At 54.8% G+C, this 12,010-nt stretch overlaps 1 long non-coding RNA gene across 2 annotated transcripts in view; it reads left to right on the top strand.

Annotated features, from left to right (window-relative positions):
* The first annotated feature begins 9,888 nt into the window (after window positions 1-9,888).
* LOC109393246 (uncharacterized) overlaps window positions 9,889-12,010 on the top strand; it is a 10,226-nt gene continuing 8,104 nt past the window's right edge. Inside the window, exons 1-3 of one of the 2 annotated variants that reach the window (XR_002126216.1) lie at window positions 9,889-10,058; window positions 10,967-11,021; window positions 11,264-12,000. This is a non-coding gene — a long non-coding RNA (uncharacterized LOC109393246). Of the gene's footprint in view, window positions 10,059-10,966; window positions 11,022-11,263; window positions 12,001-12,010 lie in introns of those variants that run through there. The other variant, XR_002126215.1, reaches the window with a different exon arrangement.

The following is a 12,010-nucleotide window of genomic DNA, read 5'->3' as shown; positions in this document are numbered from 1 at the left end:
AGTCATTATCCTGTGGTATAAAGGAGAAAATAGGGTCAGAGAGCTTGGCCAAGTTGGTGGGTCTGGGACTAAAGTCAAAGACAAACAGGGAGAGGGAGTCTTAAGTTCCCCATGCTGCCTGCTCCTCCCTTACCCCACTCAGGGACCCAGTCTGAGTTGATGCTTTCCTCCCGCTTAGCTGCAATGCCACCCCCACTCCCTCTGCTTCAAGTGCGAGGGCCTCCTATAGGTGGCTGGGTTGCTGGCTGATCACTGCCAAGGGGTTTCCATTCCTCCTTTTACTGTCGCCAAAAAAGTAAGCTAAGGAGAGAGAACCCATCCCCTCTCCCTCACCTAACTAGGAAGAAGTGCTGGAAGAGGGGAGACAGACGCCCATCTCCAGATCCACAGTAGCCTATTTCTGAGACCCATCTGCAGGCCTTGCCCTTGGAGAGCCTTATCTTAAGGGGAGGGCACCAGGAACCTCATGAAGCTTGACTGGCTGGATGGCAGCCTGGTAGTAAGTGAAGATACCCCCTGAAAGCCAGGGGAAGCAGCATCTTCAGGCCTGAGAGGCTGGCTTCCCCAGATGCCCGGCACTGACCCAAACCCTGGACTGTGGCACACCTGAAGAGAGCAGGACCCCAAGGAGGGCTGAGGCCTTCCATCAGCTGCGAAGTGTATCCCAGAAGAGGAGGCCGTTCCACCTTCACAGCTCCGCCTCCTAAAATAGAGATGGAAGGGTCTTCCACCCAGGGCCTTTACATTGCAGGACCCAGCACAAAATGAAAATGGAGAGCCCCTTGTTCAAAAAGCAAGGGAAAAGGACCTAATATTAAAGGTACAAAATATAAACTAAATATATATAAAGCTGCTTCCTTCCCATGAAGTCTATCTCTCAGTTTTTCACCATGTTTATTTATTGTTTAATGTCATTCTAAGTAAAGGAAAATTAAAAATTTAAATGAGTTGCAAGGATTTTATCGTTCATCTATAGTTTGTGCGATGCCAGTTTTAAATGCTAATATACGGGCATCTCACTCGTATGCAGAATCACCAAACTTACACAGTTTGTATTTTGTAGCTTGTGCATGCATATGTATTTCATTCTTACCAGAAAGGTGGAAAAACTGCACGAACTAACTCAACTGTTTTATTTCACTTCTTGATTTGCACATATTCCAGCAATGCTCTCTACCTTCCTCTGAAAGGAAAAGGGACTGTGGGTGGCTCCATCTTTCTCTGGGCTGTGTCTTCATGGTCAGTGTGAAGGTTTAGCTTATCCAGAGAAATCACAGGGGAGTGGCAAAGAAAGGGGGTGGGAAAACCTGAGGACTGACTAGGGGGCCCATGATGCTTCAGCCTGGCTGCTCCCCAAGGAGGAGCTATGAGAGATGAGGAGATGGAGGTGGCAGGTCACACCATGAGGCCCTGTAATTCCACTCTGACCATGCCACCCCTGCCTAGAACCTTCGGTGGCTCCCCAATGCCCTCAGAATAAAATCCACAGCCCTACCCCTGCCTCCCCTCCCACCACTGGGCATTGCCACATATTCTGCCGCAGCCACAGCCCTGCTCTCCCTGAAGCCTGGGCTTAGGACCTGCCCTTCCCTCTACCTAGAACCCCCTTTCCCAGCATGCCCCTTCTTCTGGCTAATGCAGACTCATCCTTTGGGTCCTGACATGAAAATCATTTCCTCTAAAAGCTTTCCCTCACCTCCCAGGCTGGGTCAGGAGCCTCTTCTGAACTGTCACAGACCCCATCACTGCTTGGTGACTCATCCTCTTCCCCTCACTACAGGCGAATTCCGTGGGGCAGGGCCTGGCTCTTATTCAGGTTAATAATCCCGGACCCCAACACATAATAGGTGCTCAGTAATGGTTATTGAATGAACGCATGAGTTCACAGGCAGTAAGAGCCTGTGTGAACTGTCTATTGTCTCACAGCTCAGGCAGCTAGGCCAGGGAGAGGGACTAACAGGCGTGATACATCTACTATGTTCCAGGCCCATGTGGCACTTTACATTCCTGACCTCATTTTTACTCTCATCCAGCCCAGGAAGGAGGTTCTTGTACCTGTTACACAGACCAGGAGATGGAGGGTGAGACTTGTCCTCTTTTCTTGACACCACCCACCCCCCACCCCCAGTCCCCTACCCCCAAACCACACACACATCTGAGCCCCAGCCAGGGTGACCAGCCAGGCAAGTCCAGATGTCCTCTTTTCTTGGCCAGTCCCAGGGAGAACTTGCTCCCAGCTGGGGCCAGTCCCATCCTTTCTCCCTCCTCCCTCTTCCTCCCCCTCCCCTCTTCCTTCCTTCCTGCTCTTGGATATTCCCTTTGCAGGAAAGGCCCCAGGTTCCGGGGCAAGGCCTTCAGGTCCAGCTGCCCAGGCCAGGACACATGCTTCCTCCATCATTTCTGCCCTCCCCAGGGGCCGGAAATCTGATCCAGGCCTAGGGAACATGGGAGCACTGAACAGAGGACAGCCCAAGGTCATCTTGTCCCTCCCTCTGCCTCCAGCCCTAGCACAGGCAAAGGAGTTCTGGAGCTCATCCTAGAGGTCTGGAGTCTGGTAGGAGCTTTGTCACTCTGCCTGTGAGTTGGTCGTTACTGACAGCCGCTTCAGGAAGGCCCTGAGCCAGGGTTTTACCTGTCAACCTAGTATAACAACCTTTGGATATCATGTGTTAAGTCACTGTGCACAGCGCCTGACACAAAGTGAGCGCTCAGCTACCAGTGCCTACTATCGTTATTATTCTCCCCAACATCATCATCATCAGATTTAAGCCTCACAACCATCCTGCGAAGTAGGCAGAGTTTTTATTTTCAATTTATAAATGAGGAAGCTGAAGCTTAGAAAGAAGTGACTTGTCCAAGTTCCTTCAGCAAGTATCAGAACTGAGCTCAAACCCAGACCACACCAGTGCTTGTCATCCTGTCAGCCCACCCATTCACTCCTGGTGATCCTGAAATAATTCTTTACCTGCTGGGTGCCTCAGTTTCCCCACCCAATACAGTGAGGAGGATGGACGAGGCATCTCTAAGAACCTGTAAGTTTAAAGGAACTCACTAATCCACTAAGCAGAGACTTGCTGAGTGCTGCCAGACCAGAGGTGGGCACAAGATCACAGATCCAACTCTGGATGGTGCTACAGGCCAAGGTCACCGAAATCCAGGACAGGTTGCAGAAGTCTAACCTGGATCCCTCCTACTGTAGCTCCATTCATTTCCCCAATACACAGAGGAGAGGAAACCTCACAGTGGGAGGGGAAGAGGGTGCCCCCCACCTCTCCAGAACTGCTGAAGTTAGAAGGCAGGTGGGCAGAGGACTGAGGGCTGGGATTGGCAGAGGCAGTAATGGGGTCACTGAGTGGTAAGTGGATCTTTGGGGATGCCATTGCTAAGGGCTTAGGTCCACGCAGGAGTTGCCAGGCCTGGAATGGAGACACCTCATTCTACCACCAACATCTTCACCCTATACCCCTTCTGCAGGCAGCACACTCAGACAAAAGCCCAAATTGCTGAATTCTTGAGTAGAGAGTTCTATTTCTTGGAGGACTCAGCACGCCCCCCACCACCACCTGTCACAGTCCCTCCCCAGGGGCTCTCAGCCCCAAGTTCCCTAGCTAATGTTCTCCCTTCATCCCAGCCTCCAGTCCCTCTGCCTAGTACCCAGAAAGGTGCCTGGATTGCCTACAACCCCAACCCCCTACCCACCTCCACTCTGCGGACCAGCTCGAGGACAGGCCCAATAAACTAGGACGCTGGAAGAGGGAGGGAAGGAACGTACCACCCTGTCCCCAAGCAGCAGCTCAGGGAGCTGCGCCACCCTGTGACCACCAGAGGGCGCGCGCCCCCTCCCAGAGCCGAAGCCACGACGGCGGCGGCGGCTGCCCCGGCGGGGCTAGCCGAGGATGCCGCGTTGGGGGTACGATCACTCCCGGCAGTACGCCCCCGAAATGCAGCCCCACCCTGGATGAGGACTCAGGCTCCGTAAGACAAAAGCCTCGGACGCAGCCCCTCGACCTCCACCCCGACCGCGCCCCGAGCTTCGGCCTTCTGCTGACCGTTTGCGCGCCCCCTCCTGGCCGCCGGCAGCACTGCGGCCTAGTGGAGCTTGGGCGGGGAGACTGGAAGCCTGACAGGAGGCTAAGGGGAATTTACTGGGAAGCAGAGAGTGGGGCAGGGAGTGCGTAGTGGGAGTACTGTATACTGGGCAGAACGAGGTTGTAATGGTTAGCACTGGGTAAACAGGATTATTGGGAAGGTACTGGGAGCCACACTGGATGTGCAGTTACTGGTGGATAATATGTGGTGCACTAGAGGCCACTAGGCAAATACTGGGGGCAGTGGGTCGTCCCTGGGGGACTTTAAAGGGACCAAGCCAAAATTGGAAGTATGGCACCCGACACCATATGCTTACTAGGTGATAACTGAGAGGCCTGAGTGGATTTTTTTTTTTAAGATTTTATTGGGGAATTGGGGGAGGGGAACAGCGCTGGGAAATTGGGGGAAGGGGAACAGACAAGTTGCTGTCGTTTTGTTCTTCAGTCTAGTTGTGGAGGACGTTGCTTCACTGGCCCCTGTTGGCACCATCATTGCGCTCTTCCCAGGCAAGGCAGATCAGTCGCCGGCTTCTGGACGGCCGCTCACTGCGGCTGCTGGCCGCTCACGCTGGCTGCCGGCTACACATGGTAGCTTATAGCAGCCCACTGCAGCAGGGGCTGCAGCCTACGCTGTCTCCAGCGACCCAAGGCAGCCCAGCCCCAGGTCGAACTGCCGTTCACCATCTTAGCTGCAGAGGGCAGTGTCACTGGCCCTCATATGTGGGATCCGAACTGGGACCCTCTGGCGTCCCAAGCCAGTTCTTAACCAACGCGCCACTCGGCTGGCCCCTGAGTAGATATTTGAAAGTACTGAGTAGGCATAGGGGGACACTGGGTAACAACTGGAGACACCAAGTGAGTACTCAGAAGTACTGAGGGGCACTGGGAAGATACTGGGTGAGTACCAGAGGCACTGGGTGGGAACGGGGGGATGTCATTGAGGCCACTGTGAGAAGCACTGAGTGGGTTTGGGGAAATGGCACGACTGAAAGGGTAAAGGGGCACTGGGACAGCTCTTGGCAGATACTAAGGACATGGGCCTCGTTGGTGGGAAGTCAGGATACTGGCAGACATTGGATGTGTCTGGGAAGTCATTAGGCTTGTACTCATATGCTGGGCCAGGGAAGTGCCTGAGTGTCCCCTCACAACAGCCCCACAAGCCTAGATCATTGTGCCATTTTCACAACCAGGACTTAGATCAGAGATGTCCCTTGGCCAGTGAGGGTCTCCTGACCAGGACCTATTCCTGATTTCCAGGTCAGAAATGCAGGGGAGCGCTGCACCTGGGCAGAGTACAAAACCCTCATATTGTCTATCTCCCCCAGTTGGAGAAGGAAGTGGAAGCAAGTCAGCCCCTCATCTCTAGAAAAATGAAGAACACCCCCCCCTCGATCCCTCCCACCAGGCTTCGGCCTCCTGGCCCAGCTTGCTGGCTGCTGGGCCGGGAGGGGCTGCCAGGCTCGGCCTCCTGCCCACTGCGGGGCGCCGGGGGAGGGCGGCTCGCGGCTCGAGATGCCGCGTTGCCATGGAGACGCTGCCGCATCCTGACTGCTCCTGGCAACGGGGTCCCGCAGCCAGGCAGGCACTCGGCGGGGACCCCAGGGAGCGGGCACGCCAGGCTGCCCATGGCGCCACAAGACCCCCGGGACACAGATACGACTCCCCCACCCACAGGCACCCCTCACTCATAATCCCACGGCACACACCTACATGTACAGAGGCGCCCCAGCTGCAGCAGCCCAGGCAGAACTGCAGCCCAAGCCCGCCCTGCAGCCCCCACTCATTAATTCAGCAAACATTTGCCGATCGTCTCAGTGCCAGGCGCGAGCTGGCCATTGCGGCTGCAGCGACGAGTCACACGGGGACGCAGCGCCACCACCACCACCCCCCAACACACATCTCACAGCCCACAGAGGAGGCAGACACAGAAACAGTGCGATCAATACTGTGACCCCCAACAACAGCCACCCGCTGACTGTGGGCTGTGCCTTCATGCAGGGTCTCACCCCAACCCTACCAGCCTTGAAAAGCACTGTGAGAATCCCTTTTTACAGATGAGGAAACTGAGGCACCAAGAGAGCTCATGTATTCACCCAAGGGCACATAGTAAGAAGCAGAGCTGGCCTTCTAACTTGGATTTTAACCACTTCCCCACACGAACCCTGCCGCAAGTGTTTCCAGAACATAGATGAGGAAGACCTAAGTCAGAAGGGGAAACTGCAGGGAGAATTTCAGACTCCAGCTTGGTGCCTGCGAGAAAATGCAAGTCTGCCAGGCAGAACAAGGGGAGGCATCCTCAGCTGAAAGGACAGCCCATGAAAAGACCTGGGGAATTTAAAGTGGCAGGGTGGGTGTGAGGGAGAGCAAAGGCAGATGTGGTTAGAAGGCTATTTGGAAGCTTGGTACACAGGCCAAGGGGCCTGGACTCCATTGCTAGAGGAGTAGGGAAGGTGTGAGCATGGGAGGGCATGCACTGACTGTTGCTCTGGCAACCATGGGGGTGAAGCTTGGGGCTGGGAGACTAGAGCACCAGCCCTGGTCATCATCCCAGTGAGGGACAAGTGGACCCAGCCCCGGCAGTGGGTGCAGAGAAGGACACATCCTTCTTGCTCCCCAAGCAAAGATTCTTCAGCCTGAACCAGGAACCCAGCGAACAGAGCTGGATGCATAATAAGGTTAGGGGGCCTCAAGGACAGTGAGGGCTTCAGGAAGGCAGCAAACGTGAACATGCTTCAGAGTGACATGAGGAAAGGCCATGGCTAGCCTCCTCAAAGGACTTCCAAGAGGAATGGGTTTGCGTTTTTGAGAGGCTAGGGAATCCTTGAGAAGAAAAGAGCCCGTCATACATCTCACACATCTGGGCATCGGGGAGACAAAATGTCCCTTCCAGACCCCTCCTGCCATAGTGATTCCTCCCTGGCCCCTGTCCAGTAGATCCTGTCCAGGGTACCCCCTCTGAGAAGGAACAGTATCCAGCCCCTGAACACCCCCCTCCCAAGGTTAGCCTAATTTTTTCCCTTCCATGGATTTAGGTCATTGCTCCTTGTCCTCTCTCGGAGGCGCCGCTGAATGTGACTAATTCCCTCCCTTCATTTACGGGTCCTGTTACCTGAGAGGTATTTATAGCGCGACAGCCTCCCTCCTTCCCCAGCGACTCAGCTGCTCTCCCCCCAGGCCATCTCTCTCCCACTCGAGCTAACCTTTGCTTCCCCTCTCTTCTGCCACAGTTCCACCACCTCCCTCCCAGCCAGCCACCCCTCCTGCCATTCCCTCTCAGGAAGGGCAGCCGGCTCTGGATGGGAAGAGACTGGTCCAGCGCCTTGCTGAGTGGAGTGCTGTCTGCAGGGGGGATGCCCCTCCCCTCTAGGTCACCCCAAAAAGGTGACTTAGAGGCCATGCCAAGGGACAGCGACAATTGGTTGACCCCTGTATGATCGCACCATGCCTGATATTTATATTAACAATAGGTAAGCAGGTATTATTATTACTTCTGGTTTGCAGATAAGGAAACTGAGGCTCAAAGAGGCCAAATGACACCCCCCCCCCCTTAGGTCTTTATAGCTAGAGTGTGCACTCCTGCACAGCCACCCTCCAGAGCTGTACCTGGTATGTGGGAATACTGGCCCCAAAAAGATAGGCTAGGTGGGGTAAGGACTGTGGGCTAGCCAGAGGATGCCTGACCAAAACACATCTCACAAAGCCAGCAGGGCCTCCACCGTTCATAAGCCATGGCTTATCTGTCCAGGGGTTGTCAGGAAATGGCATCAGATAGAGGACACTGCCTGTCCCACACATATCCCCTCCTCCAAGCAAGAGTCACTGAGGAGCTGGGATGGGAGGGCTCAAGTCTGGCCAAAGACAGAGAAGAAGGGAGCCAGGTGTCCACCGAGGATCAGTGAAGAGGAACTACAGCAGAAGGGAAGGAAGTCAGCCCCATGAGGGACTTACAGGTATGGAGGGCTGAGGCACTAATTGACTGCCTTTTCACAACTCCAGTCTCACAATTGCCCCAGGTCCCTTTTCACAGCTGGGAAGACTGAAATTCTGAGAGGTAGAGATTGACTCAGTTTTTCCCAGATCCTCTGAGCAGAAATCTTACAATACTGACGAGATAGTTTTGTCAAGATTCTTGGGAGACAGGGGAGGCTGGAGAAAGAATCTGAGTTCAAATTCCAGTCTGTACTCACAAGCTTAGTGACACAGAGCAAGTGACCTAACCTCTCTGAGACTTGGTTTCCCCATCTGTAAAATGGACTAACATCACCTCATGCACACTTGGTCATGAGGACTCAGAGATGTGATGCAGGCAGAGTACTGAGCACCAGGCCTGGCACACAGCGGGAGCTCCATAAATATTGGCAGGCAATACTGTGGTTTGTAGTTTTCCCACTTCTTTCTTCTCTCTCTGATCTGAGCAAAGGGGCCACCAAAGTCTCTTCCATGAGACTGGGGTATCCTGATGATAAGGGCTGTGTTTCCACCCTCAGTCTACCATCAGCCGTCCTTGGGACCAGGAGATCGCCAGGCAGGCTGCTGTCAGGAATGCCATTAGCATTATTTTCATTATCATCAGTATATCATTCTCATGGCTGTAGCCCCATCAGCACACACCCAGCTAGGCTTTTGGCTCTTGTTTGGGGAAGTCATCCCTCATATTGCCAAAGGTATACCACAGTTCCCACTTGAGCCCCATCTAGGGGGCCAGGCTGGGTCCACTACCGCCCACCGTGGGGTGCCAGGAGCCCGCCTGGAAGAAGAAAGACACTGAGTTATTCTGATTCCTGATTCAGGGAGCCAGAGCTGGCAGCAGTCCAGCCAGCCCCTCCAAGGAGAATTTCAGGGACAGGGGTAAGTCCCTGGAACTCTCCTGGCAGCCCAACCCAAGGGCTGAGCATGGTGACACCAGGTGCCAAATTTGGGAAGAGGTTCAGGGGTAGGAAATGCAGAGATCTAGTGGCTGGACCCTAACAGAACAGGAAGGGGCAGTGGGAGGCATCTGTGAGCACCCCTGTGGTGCTCACTGTGACTACCCCTGTGGATCTGGCACTGGGCCGGAAGAGAAGGAGGCCTACCCAATTTACAAGTAAAGGCTACAGATTCATAGAGGTCCCATCAACTGACAGCAGTCACACAGCCCCTGGTAGTGGCACCAGGCAACATCTGCTCAGATGCCCACAGCCCCTGATCCTCATGTCCTGAGTGGACAGCCAGGCCCAGAGCTTGAGTAGCGGGAGTGGAAGCAGCCAGCAACCCTGTCCACGTTGGCCAATGGAGGGTAGGACCAGGCACCACAGGAGATTGGGGATAGAGGTCAGGGAGCAGGGCAGTGGAAGCGAGGCACTCTGGGCCCATTCTTCAGCAGGGTGGTGCGTTGGGATGCCGCCTAGGACTGAACATCAGAGGCCTGAGTCTTCAGCTTGGCTCACCCCAAGCCTGGGCAAGTCCTGGCCCCTCTCTGAATCTCAGTTTCCCCAGTCACCCTATCACAACTCTGAGCCCTAACGTCTCCCTTAGTGGATCTAGGTCAGGCCTCCCCGGGCACACCAGTAGGGCAAGAGGCTAAGGAGCCCAAGAGGGGTCTGTGCCCAGGCGGCTGTCCCTCCCCACCCATGGGCACACACAGGGTCCTCATGGAAGAAACACGATGTATACAAATAATTAAACGGAAGAATTGGAGTGATTAGGGCAGATGATTATTGTCAAATTATGATTTATCTTGTAGTGGAATTAGTATTCCCCCAAAGGGCCCGGCGTGGCGCGGCGCCCGCCACGGCCCGTGATTAATCGCCGTCCCCAGAAGGTCACCTCCAGCCACTGCAGATTAACTCAGTGGGGAAACTTCTTTCCGTAATTCAAGCTGTTGTTCCCACAACCTGTCATCCGCCGCGGAAAAGGACGATTTCGTCAGGGAGCCCAGGGCGGGGGCCTGTCCGCTCCCCCAGCCCCTCCCGGCTGCGGACATGATATATGGTGCGTCCCGACACGGGTGACCGAGAAGGGGGGCCAGCGTCCGCCGTGGGGTGGGCAGCGGGAGGCAGGAGTCGGGAGCGTGGGGGGCGGGGGTTGGGGGGAGACACAGCGCCGCCAAGCAGAAGTAGGCTGTGAGGGGAGAGAGAGCGCGGGCGGTGGCAATTAGGAAGAAAATTGGATTTTTCAGCGTCCAGAGGCAGCTGGGATCTGCGGTGTGTGGCGCAGCCACCACCCCCTTCCCCAACATACACAGGCACCCAGCTCCAACCAGGCAGGGACTCTCCAGGAGGGATGGAGGATGGGGGGCAAGGGGCCCCCTTCAGGAAGGTAGGAGATGAAGAACCAACACAGCAAAACAGCCTGGTCAGACCGGAAGATGGGGCCCTGCAGAGCCCCCCAGTGGAGAGCAGCTTTCCTGACCTGACAGCTAGGACCCAGATCCCATTTCCACAGTGGTAGATACTGCCAAAGCCACGTGCCCACATCCGGGGGAGGGGGGGGTTCAATCATAGCCACCTCCATCCGACAGCCCAGACCAGGTCTGGGAGGGGGTTCAGGATCCCTAGTCTGAGTCCCTGTGCATGGAGAACAGTGGAGACATGAGACCCTTACCCCTGCCTCCTCAACCCAGCCTCTGTACATCCCGAGTGGGAGTGGGGTATGAAGGCACAAGTGCCTCCCCTTTCTCTGTCTCATTTACCTTCCATCCAACCCTGTAGAAGGCAAAGGGGAGGTCTTGTGCCCATAGTACAGATGAGGAAGCTGAGGTAGGGTGACTTTCTGCTCTGAAGCTGCCCCTCCAGGCTCCTTCAGGCTCTGCCCTTTTGGGGTCCCATAGCCCTTTCCAGTGCAAAACCCCGTTTATCCTCCCCACCTCCATTAACACTCACTGTGCACTACTCTTTCAGGCCTCCAGGCTTCGGACATTCCTGAAATGTGCTCCCTGTCCCCTGCCCTAATCAGGTAAACTTTTTTAAAATTTTATTTTATGAGGGAACAGCCATGGTCATTGGTTACACATTGCTTTCATGCTACAATGGCATAGTTGACTCTTTCTGGGAGGGCGCAGCTCACAGTGGCCCAGCTGGGATCGAACTCACAGCCTTGGTGTTATCAGCACCACGCTCTAACCAACTGAGCTAACCGGTCACCCCTCAGGTAAACGTTTATTCATTCTTTTCACTTCAACTCATTTGTCCCTCCAGGAAGAGATGGTGCCCCCAGGCCCACTGGAAACCTTACCAATGTGAACACGGATCCCCGCCCCACCCCCAGTGCAGGAACTGTGCTATCACTGGCCTCCCCCACCAGAATGGGCACTCTTGGGGTCCTCCTATAGCCATCTTCCCAGTGCCAGCACAGACCCAGCCTGCAAACCCAGCCCGGCAGGTATTCGGGAAATCACCTGGAAAGCACCAAGGGCCCAGGAGCCTCTGCTCCCCACCCCCACTAACCCCAGCTTACCAGAGCCCAGGTCTGAGGGTTGGGGGGTAGAGGATAGAGGTGGGGCCCCTTGCTGGCTGGTGCCTTCGTGGTCCAGAGGCCTGTTTTTAGTTGAGAACAGAAGCATGTATTATGTATACCGTGGTTTGCTCAGAACATTCTCGGGTCTGAGATATTTAGAGTTGTGAAGACCCAGCACCATTTGGGAGAGAAAAATCCATTTCTCTCCCTCTCAGGAATGGGGGCAGGGGAACTACTCTCTCCAAAATCATTGGGACTAAACACTGGCATTTTCCTTGAGGGAGAAGGGGGCTTTCCATCCTCTGCGGGACTGTTTGGCAGACATTTCCCCCACTTCCCGGTCTTTGGCTGATGGTGATAGTAAAAACTCCAATATATTGCATCTTACTTTCAAAGTGCCCTTTGCTGCATGCACTCACTAACCCATCAGGGTCAAGCCAAAGAAACTTGTTAACCCCATTTTACAGACTAAGAAAGACTGGAAGGAG

Source organism: Hipposideros armiger, unplaced genomic scaffold (genome assembly GCF_001890085.2).
Source record: "Hipposideros armiger isolate ML-2016 unplaced genomic scaffold, ASM189008v1 scaffold_11, whole genome shotgun sequence".
NCBI classification, from domain to species: Eukaryota; Metazoa; Chordata; class Mammalia; order Chiroptera; family Hipposideridae; genus Hipposideros; species Hipposideros armiger.
Note: the sequence above shows the minus strand (reverse complement) of the source record. Positions and strands in the feature narration are given on the sequence as shown.